Below are 21,277 nucleotides of genomic sequence, written 5' to 3' on the forward strand. Positions count from 1 at the left end.
CAATAAATCCCATATTGCTTGCATTTGCACTTTATCCCATTTGTGTTGTTGGAAACTTCAAGTCCCAGCACTTCCCCAGGGATTTCTGAGATCCCGTAACACTCTCTGTCTCTGCCATAAGGACTAAGGGGAAAACTCTGGCCCCTGAAGCCAACAACAAAACTGATATTAGCACAGTGAAATCAGAACTTGAGTTGCACACTATATCTTTCAGGTTATTATCTCTATTTCTTCCTCATTTCCCAGATTTATTGCACTTCCAAAGGACGCTGTGTTAATTAACTAATCAATGCATAGCATTTTCTTTTTAGCATAAAAGGCTATTTTTTTTACTTAATCATTCACCATGTCAAGGAGCTCAAAAAGAATATGTTGAGGGGTTTGCCCTTGATTAAAACATAAATTGTGGCAATATATATTTTTTATTGGTTATAATACCTTTACTTTATTAGGAAGATAACAGACTGCTGCTTAACTGATCATGAAATATTAATTAAAAAGAAAAATATATGATAGGGAGTTATTTCTGTTGTGTCTGCCTGTTTTTTATGTCGCCTTGTCTTCCTATAAAAATTTGAGCTTTTCTAGTTTGTTTCTTACTACTACATGATATGATGTTACCCAAGTCAGTGCAGAAAAGCAGCAGATTTTGAAGCAGTGTTAGCACTTTTTTTACTTGCTTGTCAGTGCTATTCCACCATCCTCTCTCTGGTATATAGATTTGTTAAGCAGAATGAAAAAGAAAAAACAACTTTCAGCACTGATTTCAGAAAGCATCTTAAAAGTATCTGATATAAAGTATCAGATACTTTACATCTGATGTAAAGTATCCAAAACGTACACACGTACATGAGCTTAGTGCTGATAAGGATGAATTGAAGCATATGCCAAAATACTTTACTGAATTGTGGGGGGAGCTTCATTTTGAAAATCAGTTACCAATATGTTATAATTATTGTGATAAAAATCCATCTAAAACTTCATAGCAACTTACACACTTTGAGAAAGCCTTAGTGCTTTAAGAGGTCTATTGTATATTAACAGCACATTACAATATTTAGAAATAAAACAAATGCTTATTTTTCAGGTATGTTTTTACAGGGTCTTTATTTCTAACTCTGCTAATGCTACGTAGTTGGGTATCTTATATGCCTACTTTTCATTTAATAAAAAAAAATCTTATTACTGTAAAATTCCATTACTCTCATGCCTCCCTATGTAGTACAATGTTAAGTACACTACAATACTGAGTCCCAGATGGAATACAATGCTGTAATTCAATCGAGGGATCCTGCTAATGTCCCACACTGAAGAATATAGCTTAAGGGTTTGGGTATGGTAGCAAACCTCTCAGCCTGGAGACTGAATTACAACCTGACTATTCAATCTGGGCCTCTGTGCAGTTGTTTGTAATGTACAGGACCCTGATTATTTGTAATACATCTGTAAAACAATTATTACGATAAAAAACGTAAACTAAAAGCACTGTAAATTAAAGTTTGTCCATAAGAATTATGCTATTATAGGAGAGCTGGTGTTACAATGAGCATGGAATAGGAAGAGAAGGCTTGCAAAGCATGCTAAAAATTTCATGGAAGGTTTACTGAATAAGGGTTCAATCCTGCCATCCCCACTTTTATTAGAAAGGATCACTGGTTAACTTCTCAAACAAGATAACTTAAATGCTATGGGTAGGTTTGTCTCCATTTAGTTGTGGAGATATTCATGAGTATTATAATTTCCTCACTTTAGATGCCTAATATCACATTTGATCCTGAAGCCACCTGCCAAACTTCCAGCTGACTCCTGTAGCACCCAAAATCTCCAGTCCCATAGTTTTCAGCAGTAAAGCTTACTCACCACCAACAGGTCTGTCTCCTGGCAAGACCAGAAGTGCTTCAGTCATGACAGAGCTGCACAGCTCATGTCGAAGACCTTTCTGGATCTGCAAACAGCAAATTCCTCCCCATCACCTCTAAGGGCTCTGACAAGAGCAAGACAACGATCAGGCTTCACACAAAAACAAGTGCATTCAGAAGATATGCCACCCCAATTCTCTGCTCTCTTTTGCATAGTAGCTCCAAGGCAGTGGGTACAGTCCCATCTGTCCACAGGGTGACTTGTGCATAGCCCTGAGGGCAGCACTCTACTCATGAGGCTGTAGGAGGTCAGACTTCTGGGGCACAAGGCTGGAGCTCCAAGAGTGATGGAGCCAATCTACCAGGTTGCTGCTGCCAGTGGAGGCAGATGTGGGCCCCTTTTCTCCCTGCTCTGCCAGCCACATGTTCCTGCCTCCTTTCTTGTACTGGTCCTGGCACAGATCTGATCCAGCAACAAGCCAATCCAAGGAGCTAAACTAATCAAAAATTAGCCACACAAAACCAAAGTAAAGAGTATTTAGCTGGTTTAGTTCCTTGAAGCACTTCATGGAAATATCAAACAAGCAGTGGTACCAGCTCAAGGGTGGCAGTGGGGATGCGCATCTGGGGCTATAGGAAGAGGTAGTCAAAGAACTGACCTGGTTCAGCGTATGGTGCCATTGTGCTGCAGCTCCAGTCACATTTGTTGCTGCTCCTCTGTTTTTAGTAGAATATTTAAAGACCAGTGGAGCCAGGCAAGGAAAAAATAAGCATAGCTCTCTAGCTTAGCGATTACAGCACTCTGGACAAGGTTTATTTTAAATTGGAGAAATTTAAATTGGAAAAAAAAAAAGTGAGTGTTACTGTAGCACAGCATTTTAACAGCCCTCTGGCAGAGTTAGCTGAAACTTTCTCAGTCCCCCAGATGGTATTTGGCTGAACACAGGAGTTGGTTTTCAAACGATGCCAATCTGTTAATCTTTCAGTGCAGAATACACCCTTACTAGATCAATACATCAGAGTTATGTGGACACTAAGGAAAAAAACGTAATTGGTTAAATGAATGGCCTTCACTGTCACAGCAGATGGGAATGAGACCTGAAAGGAGGCTTGTTATGGTGCACCCCCTTGAGCCAAGGTGCGTCAGATGTGCTGGAGTGCTAGGTCATCGGGGTGTCACAAAGTTGTGGGTTACCAGGTACCTCTCTCATGTCCCCCGTGTTGTCAAGCAATCTGTACCTTCACAGAATTACCAATAAAACATTCGTAGGAGCAGATTAGGTTTAAAAATCTACCTAATGTAGCGTGAAATTTAGAGTGTATGCTCCAGCGATCAGAGCTGCAGTGTTGACCCATTATGCTCTGCAGTCACATTCTTCCATTTTCACCCTTTGAAGCCACAAGGGGAGGGGGAACAAGTAACACACACACTTCAACCATTTTCTCTTGTGTCTTTTTTTAAAGTGGGGCTGTAGCTTGTGCTGCCTGTGAGGCTTTGCTTATAGCTTTGCTTAACTTTGCTTAAAGAACTTAAAATTCATTGCCAGGATACCTGATGGCTGGCTGTTGTGCTTTGTGAAAAAGCAGCCTTAGGTTTTCAGACTCGTGGAAAGGAAGCACCTTCTTAATTCTTCAGGCACTGGGGCTCTGCAAAATTGGGCTGTCATCCCATGTGAGTTAAGAACGATCTAAGCCTTATCCTTTAGCGTACAGTGAAATGTACTTCACTGAAAGTCAGGGAGGCAGAAGACAGAGTGGTAGCTATAGCTTGTGTTACAAGTCAGAAAGCTGCGGCCATATTAAAAAAAGGTATATGTAAGATATTCTGTCCTGCTTTAGCAATTATGCTGTATTATAAATGTGAAACTTTTTTTACACATTCATCCTCTTCTCTGGATGAGAAACAAATAACACATACTCAGTAGCCAAAAAAGTTCAACGAGACTCTTTACATATGTGAACTCTTTTTAATCTCTGATCAGATAAGCCTAGTGAAGTGATTCTAGCAGCTACCATAACTTTGCATTTCTGGGCCTAGACTGAGTTGACTTTCCAAGGAGACCTGCAGCAGGTCTTAGCTGCAGTAATATTTATTAGGTGGACAGGAGCAGAGATCAATTCGTGTCAATATTACAAAATAACTAGATGGTTCCATGCATGATCCTACTTGCAAAATCTGAAGCTACATCCTAATCTGACTCACTGAGACTTGGATCCTGTAACATGATAGAGGCTGATTTGGATTGAAATGTGGCAAAATAAGATTCCTGATTTTCATTCTGCCAGATCTTGCCAAAGAGTTTTTGAAGAGTTCAGTCCTACTATGTCAAGCCATGTTGCATTTCCCTGGAAGTATCCCCAGTGTGCAAATTGAGCACTGATTTCCCCACAGCACTTGTAGAAATTGAATTGCTATATTATTTTGATGAGAAAAGATGAAAGATATGCAAGTGTGGCTAAAGAAATTTCACTTTCACAGTAAAATAAAGACTTTTGAAGGAGGGAATGGTCTTCAGTCTTTGTCTGGCAGACTAGTATGTTCCTATTTTTTATTATATATTCTACAGAAAATATAAACCTTCTGTTCCTCTGTACTTTTTACAAGAACCCAGACTCTAAACATGCTTCTTGCAAAACTCTTATTCCCACACAGACATACCTTGAAAAATCAAGTATATTCCTTTCACATTACTGTTCAGCACAGCAACTTGCGCTATTTGAGATCTACTGCCATGTATTGAAGCCTTCAACAAAAGATTAAATAGTTCTAATTTCAAAAAGTGCTCAGAAGTGACTGCACCCTGCACATATATTTTTGTTGCATATTTTTATTCCCCATCACAGAAATTGTGTAGAGAATGTTGCAAAAGAAGAGGGTTATCAGTATTTAACTGTTTATATCACATAGTCTGATGAAAAGAAGAAATGCCCCTGTTAACCTTTTCAGGGGATTTTTAAAAAAGCAGAACTATGCACATACACATTTCAGCTGCTGCTCAGCTATTACATTTCCTATATTTGGTAGCCCTCTCTCAGCATGAAACTATTTTCTGCTGTATCTTCAGCTGTGAGAGTACCATCAGAGGACAGTGATCTCATTTCCCAGATTCTACTGCTATCAGTGAAACAGCTCCAGGGGTACAGAGCTGTAACTGCTATCAGAATCTGGCCTTGTCCACTGAAGTGAGGACAGCATTCAGATGTACATGCATGACAGTACCTGGTCACAGACTTTGTGATAATGGGATGGGGAAGAGTTAGAGGAACCACAGTACTTCCATTTGAACCCCCTGCTATGACACGTACACTCTGGATCACGGGATGCTGAAATGACCACACAGCTGGGCAGCCCTTCTTTTCACACCTTAGTGGTTGTGAGCCACTAATGGTCCTGACAGCCCATGCAGTGTCTAATGCTTTTCTTTTTACCCCCTCAAGTCATAAAAAGGACAACCTTGGCTATCAGTTCAAAGAAAAGATTTCCAGCCCTTCTGGTTCAGAAACCAGAAAGAAAAAAGAAAACCTGAAAGGGGTTTTAAATCTCATGATTTTTAAGACAATCACATGATTTTGTGGAGCCTGGTTCATGATTCTTCAGTGCTTGGGTGTGTATTTTCTTATTAAACACTGTCAGTAAAATTACACAATAGAAGCTGGTTGCATCCCTGTTGGGAAACTGCAGTTTTCCCTTGTGCAACAAGCTCAGGACTCTGTGGGGCTTGGTATATAAGCCAAAAGATTTCTGCATTACAACATCAGGTTATCATAACCTATCTCCCCCTCCTTCCTACCCCCAGAACTCATCTATATGCTAATTTAACATGACTAACGCCGCCCCACAATATAATGGCTCTAATGTTTTCAGGGGAGGAAAGAAAGTGGAAAGAAGCTGATGCTCCTGTTTGATTAGTGCAGTGCCTTCTGACAAAAATCCCAGATTTTCTGATAATAAGGTCTGACTGCATCAGCACCCTGACTACATCTGGTACAGCATTTGACCAAGCTTGCAGTTAGGTTTGAGTTTACATTCCTGTGAGTTAAGTATCAGTGAGTTAAGCAAATGTAAAATACATTTTTCTCACCTTGCTTTTGTGGAAGTGACTCTAATCAAGTTCAATTGTTTGTTTAAGGGGAAAGACACCACTGTCACTCTTACTGTCAGGCGCTAACAACTACTGTATCTGCATCTGACAGCGCTCCCCACTGAGTTACAAGATACCTGAACTAGTTGGGATTTGGCTCCTGGGCCTTTCTGGTTCAGTCATACAGCCTGGGGAGCTTTCAGTTTCTCCACAAACATGTGCATTGATAGTCCCTCTGCCCCTTTCCCCCTTCCTCCCTCACACTCACTGTAATGCTATTAAGATATCAAATGCAGCAATTACAACAAGAAAACCCTAATTAGGCAGCAGCAGCTTCTGTAATAAAGGAATCAAAGAAATCTGAAGAAAGAGCTAAGAGGAAAGACAACAGAGGCTTTCAAATCACAGACTTCTTGTTCTTAAAGGACTACTCAATGCCGATAGTCCTCCACGAATTTCACTTCACTAGCTTTCTCTGTACTTTTCTAGGACAAAAGAAGTAATACCAACATAGAGTCCTGTGGCCATAATCAAATAATAATTGGCCTCGGAGATCACTTATGACAATCAGGGAAGTAATAAGGTTTCTGAATAATTATGAATAATTAGGCACATTTATGAATAATTACACTGTTAATAACTATCTAACACATCCAGTTTTTAAACTGTAATTCAGTCATTATTGATTGGTTAGCCATCATCTTCATTGCTGTTTCCCTACTCATTAACGTCCTGATTCAGCCAGGAGCCCTGCAAGGCTGCATTTATTCTTTTGGCATGCCAGTAAAGAGGAGTTTTATTGATATAACTTCTGAATCCCAAGAAAGGGGAAAACCTGTTTCACAGAGAACAGGTTTCACTGAGCATAGAGGAGGGACATTTATGGAAAGAAAATGTCCTGGCACTTTCTAAATGTGATATTAAGACAGTGCAAAGACAATATGACAGTGAGGAGTGCAGAAAACAGGACTACAGTGCTGTGTCTGGAGCTTCTGAATATTTAAATTCCTGTGTTTGGACTGTGAAGTTTTTGAGGTGTGGACCATCTTGTATGAAATGGACCTAGCAGAGCTGACTCATGATGCCCCCAGCAGCACAGGTAGAAATAAACATTGTTTCTTCAGGAAAGAGGGGCCTGGGACATATAATTCCTGCCTTGGGAAGGAAAGGGCCAGGGAGCTAGGCAGAGTCACTGCTGCTGCCCCAGCCAGCACCTCAAGCACAGAGGAAGCCTTGCCTGCTGCTGTGGGGAGAGACCACATGCACCTGCCCTTCAGCAACGTAGCTCCCACCACCTCCATCAGCACTTCTCTGTGCTCTGCCAGCTCTCCCATGGCCCAGCTGAAGCCAAAGACAGCAGGACTGCCAGGGCTCTGGCTTTGCCCAATAACCAGCAATTGCAAAGGGAAACTGCTGTACCTGATGTTCTCCCATCCTCAGCAAACATCTGTTTCACCTATGCCTAAAGCTGTCCCTGGTTACATAAATTAGGTAGCTGAATGGATGCCAGAGTTGCTGGCAAGGCCAATAATAAAAGGTAATACAATATATACCATCCAAAACACCTCTGTTTTCAGGGTCATTGCATCAGTTTTACACCAATAGGATAGAGTGAGGCCAGTCACTCAGAAAAAGTAGATGGAGCATCCCAGCTTTTAAAAAAGGAATACTTTCTGAGCTGTTATTGCTCTTCTACCTCTTATTTATACAGCACATTTCATCTAGAAGAGCTGGGTCTGACATGGAGAAAATGTGAGTCATGGTCTTGTATGATTTCAATACATTGAGACGCATGCTACCTACTTTTGGAAAAGCATTCAGGAGAGTAAAAGATACGGATCAGATGCCATGAACTGTAAGTCCCAGTTGGAAAATAAAGTAATGCTGCAGGATGGACATTTGATAGTCCATGAATCCAGGACATTTTACATCAGATTAAAAAAAAAAAAACAACAAAAAAACAAAGAAACTCTTTTAAATTCCTTTTGATTATTTCTAGGGCATGAGTAGCATTCTGAGTGTTTTTTGATGCAAAGTCTTTATTTTTTGGTGTTTACCAGTCCTGACATACAGCATAGCAAATTACGTGGTGGACATAAAAACAAGTGCTTAAATCACTCCAAGTATTGCTTTAAAGAGTCTTAACAAAAATAAATGCCATAGATGAGTACTCTGCCTGTATGTTTCTTTACATGTCTATCCATTCCCCTGGAAAGAATGCTGATTCATTTTGCCTTTGGAGGAATTTACTTTCTGCATTTTCTCCATGGCTTTATAATTCATTTCTGTGCTACAGTGCACTATTTTTATATTTCAGAGTAGAAAAAAAAAAAAAAGAAAAAAAATTTTAACAAAACCATCACTTGCTAAGGTTGTGGCTCAAACCCTCTTTCAGCTGCAAGGATCGAAGCAGTCATGATAACCTGTTATCTCTTTCATAATCATCTTCAAGCATAGTCTTTCTAATCATCTCCTCCTGAAGGCTCAGAAAGGAGAAGAAAAGAGACCAAACCACTTAGCAGGAAAAATGAGTGAATGAATGTTGAATGTTTGTTAAGCTGGAAGTGACCATTTCTAAAAAGCAGAAAAAGGTCCCAACATACAATTCTGAGAAGCCAGCCATGGAAGACTGGCTCTTATACTTTGGTTTTGACGTGCTAAGAAATGGCATGAAAAATGGCTAAGAAAAACAGCACACTTCTCACTTTCAGGAGGGCAGAAATGACAAATCTCTATCAAAGATCTAGAAAAGTCCATTATTTTCTTTTCATATAATGTCTCATTAAACTGTGGAACTCATCACCATCAGATGTTGTGGAGACTAAAAGGTTAGATGGATTCAAAAAAGATTGGAGAAGTCCCTGTGGGAAAGGTCCATTAGTGGACCAGATGTGACCTCTAGATCACATACTTTAAACTGGAGGAGATTACGAGTATCTCAGGTTATATATGGGCTTATACTTTTCCCTAAAAGAGAGAATTAAGACAATTTAGTTTTCTGTAGAGGCATAGATTTTAGCCATTATTCCAGCACCAGTAGTTCATCTTCCCTTTCTTTCCCTATAGCTGTGGACAAACAAATAGCTTGGGAATTCCCTGGTAGGACATCTGCCTGTATCAGCTGGCACAGTAGATGCATTCAAGGCCAGAATCTCCTATGTTTAATCAGAGACAACCATTGTTACTGCATTTTCTGTGGAGACCACATTCATCCCCTTTGTAATGTGTTTCCCTGATTATGTCAGCCCCATCCGCTAAGTGCACAGCAAAGAAAGTTCTTCATATTTGGGGAAAGGGAGAAGGGTGCACTGAAAGAAAAATAAAGCTTCTGCTGGGGATATTTATTTATTTATTGGCGTGCTTTGAAGTGTCAGGTAGCATTCAGAAACCTGTGTTTTCTTTCTGGTATTTGTCACTACTGATTGAATTTTGAGTGTGGCAAATATTAATGCTTGAGTAAATGATCAAAGCCCAGCACAGACGCACTGGGAAAAAGAACTAGATGAATTGTTGTTCATTTCCTTCTTGTGTTGTTTGATTCTGTTTCAAGAGGATTGCTTTTTATTCTGTGTTGGTTCTGTGGGAGACTTTTCTTTTTTAATTTGTCCCAACTCTGGGCTGTCATTTTATCAAGCTCATTTTTCTGGAGTCCCAACTAGGGCAACTCACAGCGGTACGTTTAGCATTTGACTGAAAGCTGCACCAACCTGCTTCTTCCCAGATCTAGCACACATCAGCAACCATCATTTCACCAAGCTCTGAAGCACCCCTAAAAACATTTATTTTCCTGAGCATGAACATTATAGGATCTGTCTCCCCAGCATTAGACTCTGTAAGGCTTTTTGTTTATTCCTGCTTTCATGTCATAGAAAAGTACCATGTTGCAGTTGGTGTCTGTACCAGGGAGGCAGAGAAATGTGAAAGACCAATCTTCTTTCTTTCAAAGTGAAAAAGTCACCTTGCACATAGCCACCTGGGGCTGTCCCAGACCCCACACCCTCCTTGCCTCTCCCCAGTTTCGTGCGACACTGTGCCCCAGGCCATGCTAACTTCCCCCTGCCCCCACCCCAGCCCACCCTTTCAGCTTCAATTTGTTCATCCCCACTCCACCAGACGTCATCGAAAGCAAGGGCCAATTAGCTGAATGTAGTCAGGGCACACTGATTTGGATCCTGTTTTTTGAAAAGTAGATCCAAAAGAGTACATTCAGAGAGGTTCCTGACTGCAGACATCAGTGGTGGTGAAATGCTGGCAACCTGGGGCAATGAGAGGCAGAGCAGCAAGAGGACACACAGGGGGGACCAGGTCCTCAGACTAGTGACGTGGGACACAGTTTTGGCACCACAATGGCTTCTAGTGGGTTCTTTGGCTTCCATTAAGCATCATTAATGTTTTCAAAGAAGCATGAAATACACACTCGTGCTTGCTTTGTTCCCCCTCCCCCGTCCCTGTCCCTCCTGTAACACAAAGGGGACCTTCTTTTGTTATATTTGGATAATTATTCTGCTGCCTTCCCTCGCGCTACCCGCTAAACATCCATGATTGATGAAGGGAACACATTGAGAATTTGAGATGAAAAAGTGAAGAGAGAGCAAGGCTGGGCAAATGAGCCAGTGGGTTGAAGCACTTGGGACATTAGAGGGTGTCAAGGATGGCAAATGACTTCATTGAAGTAATGATGATAAACATTTTATCCCTGTGCATATATGTGCATTATACCTAACGATCTCAAGCATAAGTAAGTGAAGAAAGGCACTAAATAAATCATATGAACAGGCCCTAAATGGGAATCCCTAAGGAATGGGATCTGAATTGTAAATGCACGCCTGAATTTCACACATCAAATTACAATAGGGAGATTGATATTTTAAACAGCTCTGTACTTAAAGGGTACTGTATCTAGTCCTGAGGTTTTTTTCTTTTGCTTAGATTTTTTTTTTTCCAGTTACACCGTGTGTGTATATATATATACACACATATATATGTGTGGGTGTGTAAATTCATTAAATGAGATACTTTGCATATCAGTGGGTTACTCTGGGTTTCATTAGCATCTCAGAGACTGACTAAAAAGTGTCTTCTTCCTGACTGAGATTTTTGAAAGACATAAATACTCAGGGACAAACTCTTTTCTGTCACACTAAATAAAATCTCAAAAAAATTCCTTGCTTTAAATGAACTTACCCTAGACTTGGTCTGATGTAACTGGAAATACAGTCTGACCCTTACAGTCACACTTCTTTTATCTCTGTCTCTCCCTCCCTCAAACTGTGGAGCTAAATTCTGAGCTGGTGTCAACCAGCAAATCTTCATGAGCAGTCAGCAGAGTGTGCCTGTTGGCACAAGCTGATTTGGTCCAGTAGCTACACAAGTAGAGAATGGACTTGAGTATTAAAAAGAACAGGTTTTATGCAGAACAAATTATACTAGAAATGTCATCCCATTCCCTTCCAGCCTCAGCACCTTAAAATCGTCAAAGTACAACTGCAGTACTATAAACACGCAGTAATAAATCTAATAAGGTATAGGAAAGCAGGCTGGAAGAAATGAAAATGTGTAATAAGAGGGAGCAGCACTATGTACTCACAGATAGCCCTAGCCCCCACTACATTCTTTAGTGGAAACACATAAGAAGATAACCATGGAGATTTAAAACCTCTGGGATTTCAGCTGTTCTCCAGGTTTTCCCATCAGAAGAAGATTTTTTCATGCAGAAGGTAAAGAGGATTCTGCCCACAGATATAACAGCCATTCCAGGATCTCCACATCTTGCTCCCAGCAGCTGCAGGAAGGCTGGCTGGAGGCAAAGGGTCTGCATGAGAGTTGAAGGGCTTTTCCCACTACATTCCTTGACAGGTGGGAGCACTCTCAGGGCAGGGCTTTGGTGATGCTGCACCTGAGTTTCCCATTCAACGTTTCCAGAGCAGGAAGAAGCGGTGAATGAACCTCTCAAGTACCAACTCTCCTGGCTTTTTCCCCAGAGGATTGCCAGCCCTATACACAGACTTTTTTCCCAGGTCTTGATCTTAACTTGGAAAATATATACTGGATATAGATGTACTATGCATCAATTTTTTGTGTTGCTGCTAAGGATATGCACTTCCACATGCTTTTATATATGTACATTTATACCTGCATACATACTTACATATATGTATGTATGTGTACACACACATACACACATTCAGTTATTTTGCATTTGGGAAACATTTATACAGCATACCATGCCAAAAGTAAGAAATTTAACCCACCCTCTGATTAAGTCTTACCCATTATGAGGATCTGGAAAGCAAACACGAGGCATGCCTTTTTCATTTAAACAAATCCCTCCTGCTACAGATACTTATAAAAAATAAAATCCATTTATTGATTTGTAAGCAATTTCTGTGTGCTTGGTGGTGTATAAAGCATAGCAAGAGGTAAAAGTCATGGAGTAGCTTCACATATAAGGGCTAGATCCAGAGCCCACTGAAGTTTTTCTCTGAAGCCAGGTCCAGTCTTTCCCCAGAACAGAGCAAGCTTTGAATACTGGGGACGAACTGCTTTAATAATTCTTTTTTTCCAAACTGAATATATTTCAAAGTGTTGCTAAATTGTAAGTAAGCTTTCCCATCAGCACTGCTACCATTTTTATTTTCACTGGAAAAACAGAATGCCTTTCTGAAATATAAAAAGACATATCCGCTTACTCTTTATGTTACCAAACTACGTTTTTCCATAAACTGTAAAAAAAAAAAAATAAATTATGTATTATATCCTATAGTCCCTGCTGGAATGCTCGATCCGTCACTGGAGTTATTTGACTATTGATTAATTTTCAGAAATGTGTTGACACAAACCTTTCTGTGAAAAAGTCAGTTCCCTTCTCTTCCATTCCTGAACTAACATGTCACATTTTTGCCTTTTTGCATGATTAATGTTGTTTTGAAAGCTTCAAGAATCAATAAATATACTCTCAAGTGGATACATCTGTATTTTAAATGTGTCCTATTATCTTAGTTTTCTAGTCAATCTGCAAAATATGTTTCCTGTTGGACTTAATAGGTGTGAGCTGTGTGGCTAGTGATCACGTAGAAGGTCTTCTGATCTGACTGGGTCCTTGCCATGAAACCAGATACTCCTTGCAGATTCAGGAACGTGGTGTATCTGGTAAGAGTTCCCTCCGGGACTCCAGGAAGCGTGTTTCTTATCGGATCTCTTTTTTTTTTTTTTTTTTTTTTTTTTGAAGTACCACTGTTTTGTCTCACCATCCTGGAAATACTTTGCATGACATTGCACAAGACATAGCTCGTGCAACACATCTCCTCTTCATGTCTTTAGCCAGGAGATAGCTTTATGCTCTCAAATTCCTCTGGCTTCCTTAAATGTTCAGTGTATTCAGTGTATTGCAGGATCAAACATTCAGTGGATATCCCTTGGGAAATCAAAAGAAAGATTCCTTCAAGCCAGCTGGCATCATATATATTCAATGAACACAAAGGGGATGAGACAGAGCATAATCCAGCATTTGAGGGATTTTACTGGCATGATACTGCAAGGATCATGTTAGTCCAAGCTGAGAAACACTGCAGGATTTGTGAGGGCTAAATGTGTGTTCTCTGTCAATGTAGGAATCTGCCCTTTAAGTGGTCACAGTACTCCTGTTTCCTAACTCAGAATCAGAAACTGATTGCTGAATTTAATGAGCCTGGCTGGTACTAATCCTTCAACGTGCTGCAGTCTGGAGGAGGGGAAAGAAATATTTTACGGGCAGGATTTTTTTTCTCCTCAACAGATTTGATACTGCGTACTTGAAACTTTGCAGACGTATGGAATATTAGTCCCAGTCCCAGAAAAAGGGATCAGTGGATGGGAATATGTCATAACCTGTAAAATCCATTTATAAATGTTGCCAGCAACTTACATTACATTTGTGGTGTCTCTGCGACCTCTCACACTATTCTGAAAGTTATTACGTATCCGTATAAGACTGTGTGTGCCTCCATGGTCTAAGCCATAACTAGAAAATTGTTATGCCACAGTAAATGCAGAATTTGAATGTAGGAGCAGCAATCCATTCCAGGAGAAAGATGGGCAGAGGAGTAGGAGGAAAACCTGCTGAAAAGCACAGTTAAGCCCTTTGTGCTGTGGAAATGAATCTGGTTTTGATGCTGGGGGCTCAGTTTGTGTTGATTCACAGAAGTAAAACAAGAGTATTCAGACAAGTGGAACATGATCTGATAAGCCTCGAAATGACTCTGCCAGGCTATCCAGCCTGAATGACATCCCTGTCTGTGTCCTTTCAGCACCTTTGATTTGAGCACAAGCTTCCCAGAGGAAGGTTTTTCCTGTGCTTTCTGTCCTGCTTCACTACTTCACAAGCTCCCTGATGGGAGAAGCAGTGCAGGCTGATGTGAGAGGAGAGCTATACACTTTTCTTGAAGGGACAATATTTATTCTGGGGGTTTTTTCAGCATTGTAACCTGGCTGTCCTTTTATTATGGTACAAACCGAGTCTTTTCCTTACTCTGCCAGCTTAAAATGGTAATGAAGTCGTGCCTTTCATTTATTAGATGCTTGAACTCTGTGTGCGTACTCTTTATCTGTATATGAACAGATAAAACTAGAAACAGGTCTACTCAGGTTTTCTGATATGAAGAAGATGAAACAATTTTTATAGACTTCCCAGAGTACAATTTCATTAAGGTCGATATCCATTGAATGAAAATTTTGCAAAATGTATATCCTTATTGCATGAATGAAATGCAACAAGATTTGTGCCTGAAGATTCATAGATATGAATAATGTTCACACAGTACGAAATTTCACTAAACTGAATATAAAGATTTATATTTGAACTATAGTCTTCCATTTGCACGATTTATTCCCTAGCAGTTGCATGACTGCATTTATCAGAAAGGGGCTGTTCTTCTTGGGAGGTAATTCTACTAAAGCTTGTGATCATTTGGCTCTTGATCAGTGAAATGAACGGAATCTCATTTTCTGTGTCTGTCTCTTCATATGTTTTCCACCCTCATATGCTTTAACCCTGGCAAGAAGAATACATATTTCAAATCAGGATATGAATCACCCACCCATGAATCAGCCAAATACAGGCTCTGCCCCTAGCACCAACTTTAACATTTCTCCTAGACATGTTAGTTGTCCTATCCACAATACACATGCCTTTTAGAAATCTAAATGTTCTTATATGGAAAAGTAAATACTCCCCACTCTTGTTCTTTAAGCTTCATGGTGTATCAGATTGTGTAAGTGTTTACTTCTGAGCAATTGGGCATGTCATAGGTGAGTGGGAGATCAGCAGTCCTTAGTCTTCTAACTCGTATTGATACCTTCAAAACTCTTATTGTGTACCCATTACTACTGATTGAATGGTATTGCCTTTGGAAGAGGGATCTTGACTCAAGTCTGAAAATTACTGAAGCTCAGGAGAACTTGGATCAGGATGCAAATGTGAACAAGCTGACTCTATTGGGCTATGGCAAATAATGAAGATTATCAATACAATCTCACTAATGTGACCACCTATCCCTGAAAGAAACCTCACTGACTGCTGCACTATCAGTTGCATTAATCAATTAACAAATAGTGCTTTCATCTTAATAAGAAAGAACACAATAGTCTTGAGTAGAAATAGCATGCTAGAATAGAAATAGCCAGATAACCATCTCTTTGTTAAAATAAAACAGGGTAGAGCTCCTCATACTTCTTCTAAAAATATGGGTTTGGTTTAAATTAACAACAACAAACAGTAAAGGGAAAGGATCACCAAAAGCACCTTTTTTTTTTCCTGACTGATGCCTCTTCTGCAGCTGCAAGCACATTCATTTCTCCATAATCCCTAGCAGTGCAGAAGAAAGAGAGCCTTCAGGTGAAAGGTTACCTACATTTATAATGTCAGGCACTGAGACTGGTGAGGTAAAAGGTAAATGGTAATTTTATCATTAGCGTGCCTGACCCCTTGCCCCCACCATATCTCATAGGAGACGTTAAGAACGGCTCACCTGTCAAGATGCAAACACTTAAAGGTCAATGCGCACAGAAATCTTCAAGAGCTTACAACTGAATTGCTGACACCTTTTATTATCACCGCTTAAATAAATGATTCAAGTGGCAAGACAAGGGTAAGATTGGTTTAATGTCAAGATTTACACGAGGAATTCTTGGAGCATTATTTTCTAAACTCTGACTACATCGATACAATTTTTTAATTCTAGAAGTGTGTGAATAATGAGGTGCGTTTCACATCATTTACAGGATTTTAAATATATATGCCTCTTTTGCAAGGGTTTCCAGCACTGCACAAGGAGGAAGTTTTGCTTTCACCGGAGCAGTGAATGCAGATTCCTGGATCCACTGTCATCCCAGTGTACAATGTTAGAAAACTCACTTGACCTCTGTGTGTGAGAAGTGGATAGTTATGACTTAAGAGGATGGGAGGATATCTTGCAACCTAATCACAAATTTTTTTAAACACTTGCTACACTTCATTGTTACTTAATGAAGTAACTGGGTAAAGATCCTTTCCTCTTTTTCCAAGTTGTTTTCACATTGAAAAGCTCTGAAGTGTGGATACATCAGCACTAGGGTTTGGAAGAGCAGAAGGGTTCACCCATGCATGCAGTATCTGCGGGCTCAACAAGTATAATTCTAAGGGGTGAGTGTAATTTACTCCTGACACTATGTACCACACCTCCTGTTGTTACTAAAAGGGCCAGTCAGGTATACAGGACCCCTGAGAGTGACCCACTTAGAGCTGATGCTCTGTAATACAAAAGCAATACTTCTGTACTGCTACTATAATGGACAGTCAGATAGCAGTGGTGTGTGTTGATCAGGGCAGAGAAATGGATCTGTCTCTGATTCTGCTGCTTATCAGATGCTGAGTAAGTCATTTCTGAGTGAAGGTACTACAGTTTTAGGGAGCTCTCACAGCAATACAAAGAAGCAATGTGAAGCAGAATGGAGGAAGGTGGCTTATGCTACCTGAAAAGCAGACCTTACTCCTTTGTGCTGAACAGGTTCACAATCTCATTGCTCTGTAAGATCTCCCAGAATGAATCCCTTTTCCTTACAGCTGTTACGTTGCTTGATATTTCCAGTGAGACCATACCAAACCTTGTGCAAGTGAGTTGCCCTGAAGGGAGAAGGTATGTTCTTTTGGGGGGGGGCGGCAATGGTGAAGTGAGAGGGAGCAGGGCCAGTTTGGCACTGATATGTGGTTAGGGCTTGATGTTGCTTGAATGGTGAGTGGTTTGAGATTAGTGTACACGTTACAGCTGCCTTACCTAGAGGGTTATAATTCTTGATCAGTAGAGGATACCCTGAGCATCCACCCCTATAAAGTAGCAATATTTTTAGTCCGACAACTACAAACACAGCAACTGATTATTAGTGTGTGATGCAAGCCCTCCTGCATCTATATCTCTTTTGTTCTCCCCACACAATGATCACTGTTCTTATTAATCTGCTGTCCTCTGCCTTGTCTCCATCTATTCCATCTCTCCTTGAATAATATAGTGACTTCCTTTGACTTAGTGACCTTCAAATTCACTTCTCCAGGTAATGTTCCACATACTTTTCCCACATATTTCATGAAACTTCTTCCTGAAACACTTGCATACCACTGAAGCTATCAAATGAAAAGCTTCATTTCTCCTTCCTGCATATCACCTATATCACTAGCACACTATGGTGCTTGCATTTTTTTCCTGTATTATTTTGTTTCTGGCATCTTGTTGCTGTGCTGCATAATGAAGTAATGCAGTAATGAAAGCAGGTTAAATGAGGGGAAAAAAAAAAAAGAAGATGGGTCCCCAGTGAACACTTAGCTCCCCTTCATATTTAAAGAAACAGTGATCAAAAACAGGGACTGGAGTGAAAGTACAAACAGTGTTTATGAAAAATAGATTTTTCATAGAAGCCCCTGTCATCCAAGTGCTTTGCTAGGAACAACAGCAGGTGAGACACATATTCCTGGCTGTTTGCACCCCAGCAATACCTACAGAGAATTAAAGCATTGCTACAAAAGGTGCACCTACTGAGTGTAAAACTCAGGACAGACATCTCTTCCACTTCTGTTTTTGAGCAAATATCTTACTTTTTTTTCCTACAATTTTCTACTATACAAGATCTGGTGACTTTCTTTGGTTTCATTGCTGTAATGTAATTCTATTTAGAAACATATCAGTAAACATTATTGCAAGGCTGCAATCTCACTTCGGCTTTCACATTTATAAAATGAGAGAGAATGTTACACCTGCAGAGGGCTGCTAGGTATACAGCTGAAATGCAGTTTAAGAAAGCATTTTTATATTGTTTATTAATAATCCCTCTTTATTAATAATTATTAATAATAATTATTATTAATTCTTATAATCATTCTTACTCACTGTGAAGCTCAAGAACACTAGAGATTACTAAGTATTTAATTTCTAGTGAAATGCAGTATTTCATATTTATTTGCCATCCTCTGCTGAAAGTGCTTAGTGTCTGAAGGCAGACATTTGGGGAGAGAAGAAAAATCAACATCTATCAAAGTTTTTGGGATCGCAAAGTCTTCAACAGAAATGGGAAAGGACTCTAAATCACTTAACACTTTAGGAAGGTTCATCTAAGGCTTGAATGATCTGGAACCTTGACTGGCAACACAAGACAGCAGGTTCTTCAGCTTATTGAAAAGCATCTGCTTTCCCAATAATTCTGCATCCTTGGCTAGTGTCCCTGCTAGGATTTTTTCCATCATTACTACCTACATGGCAGGTCCATCAGTGGAAGATAAAAAGCAATGGGATCATTAATTTCATGCAGCCCTGGTATACTTAGTGCCGCAGCATATAATATTATTAAAGTAGGGTTCTGCACGACAAGATGCCTAAAGCCTTAGTGACTGGTGGCACTTTCTCCACAGGAGCACCTGACTGCATAGGCAGAGCATAAGTAGACAGACATTCACATGCCAGGAGTATCAGAGATTTCACTGGAGCAGACCTCGACTGAACCATAGATTTAACTATGACTAACTTTACACAAGCAAGTTATCTCAGTGGGACTTAGACTTAGCCTGATGCTTAAGCACTTAGCTGAGTCAAGGATGTAATGAGTGAAGTGCTGGGATTACAGTTACCGTTTCATAAAAAGAACCATATAAAAATATATACTTTTGGAAGCAACTACAGCTTTCTACCTGCAGAGCTGCTTTTATGGAATTTAATATAGAGAAAAAAACTGTATGAAATTCAGTCTTTTTTGCCTTGCAATTGTCTTGTGCATCAAAAACTTCTGTACTATCTCAATTTTAACCATGCCTGATTAAGATACTGTAAAATGGTTTATAACCATTATAAAAATATTTTCACCTGACCATCTGAGGAAGACACCTGGCAGTAATAAAATTGTTTTTACTACATGCCTTTCAGGACACAAGAGAAATAAAACGCTTTCTTTTTTATGCAAGTATTATACAACTGTGCTTAAGCAAAACATCTGTTATGCCTCACCAAAATCAAATAGGCACTTTTTTATGTTGCTTGGTTGTTTTTCTTGTTTGTTTGTTTTGAATTATTTATTTTCAATACCATCAGAAGCATGCAAAGAGTAACCAACAGGTGAGATCAGCCTAGAAAACACTCTAAAAGCACGAAGAGATAAAGGCTTCCTCATTTGCTTACTGTGCAAAGCAATTTCTTTTTGGATCACAGTGGTCCCTATTTGAAATATGATTGTGAACATGTGCAGAACATTCCACTGCCTCTGACACTAACTGGTTTCTTGCACATGTGGAAGTAGACTCCATTCAACATGGAAAGTAAACATTGCATTGCTGCTCCTGTCTGGATGTTGACGTTAGGTAATAAAGACAGAAATTCTTGATTTGTAATACAGTACTGCTGATGCTACATCAGCTACTTACAGGTGGAATGTGACAAAATATACACAACTCACCACCTTTTCGCTGCTGAGAAGGTTAACAGATCTACTTGCACCTCTCCACAAAGCTGGAAGATGCTCCTCTGACCATTTCCAAGACATGGAAGAAGGCATTGCTGCCTAGGGGCATGCTCGCTTTTATATCTGTTGATACATGTTGTCATAACCTCCACCATGGTGTAATGCATATCTAATTCTGTATGCACAAGGAAGTAAAATTGAGAAAACCCTGGGCTGAGTATTCTGAAACATTCTTGGCTTGAGGGACCTGATATTCCATTTCAGGATCAGGCCCCCCTTTCTTTCCACGTATCCACATAGACTAATACAAAGTGGGTGCAGATCACATGTATCTTGATGTGGAAGTATCTGATGCTTTCTTTTCCTCAATGGAAGTGCCAAAACAACAGTGCAAAGAAATGGAGCATTTGGTCCTAGCACTTCAGGTTGCTCTTAAATGTGTTTAAAAGGCTTCCAAGTATCTCTTTCCTCCATGCTTCTGCCTCCCCACAACACACTTTCTCGTGTACATTTGTGGAATCAGACCTCAGTGCAGTGGAGGAGACAGACAGTCAGACTAATGTATTCTAATACCTCCTAACACACACCAATTTTTCTTTGTTGTTTTGTTTCTTAATAATCTCCAAGTGCAAAATATGTAGGAAGCCACGCGTAAATTCTGGTTATAGTGTTGTCCCCTAAGAGACAAACACAGGCAAGGGTATTTTTATGGGAGAAAAAAAAAGAACATCCAATTTTCCACTACAAAACAGGTGCACTCAGATTTTCAAAGTACATCGCACTTGTCTCTCTTGTTTACTTAGTCCTAATTTATTGAATCAAAACAAAGAATAGTACAGTTTGGTTTTCTGGCATGTTCATGTCCACAGCAAAAAGAAGGTCATTGCATTTGGGTACTAATCTACCAGTGCAGTAAGCCGTGATTAAAATGTCTCAGTAATGTTCTCAAAAAAGCATTACAACTGCTTGAATCCATATCCATCCATGGCCAGAGAAGAGGGGATGCTAGTCTGGTTTGGTTAAATAGATATAAACTTATTCCCCAGTCAGTCAGCTAGAGCAGCAGCCTTGCATTTCAGCAAGCTAAATAAAAAGATTGCCTGGGGTCAGGATAAAAGCAAAGGTACGTGGGGCCATGAAATATTTTTTGCTGTTATCATTTCACTTCAGAGGACCCAACAGAGCTCTCACCGGGGATCACGAGTGACCTCAGCTCTCCCTATAAGTTTCTTATGCCTCTAAATTTATTATAATGTTCACCAAGAAAGTGAAGGGTTAAACAAGGAAGATAACTGGGGGGGAGTGTGTGGGTGGTACGGGGAGGGGTGTGTTTTGGCTTTGTGTTATGTTCTAATTCTGTCAAGGTTTCTGAGCTTTGGACAGATA

Source organism: Harpia harpyja, chromosome 1 (genome assembly GCF_026419915.1).
Source record: "Harpia harpyja isolate bHarHar1 chromosome 1, bHarHar1 primary haplotype, whole genome shotgun sequence".
NCBI classification, from domain to species: domain Eukaryota; kingdom Metazoa; phylum Chordata; class Aves; order Accipitriformes; family Accipitridae; genus Harpia; species Harpia harpyja.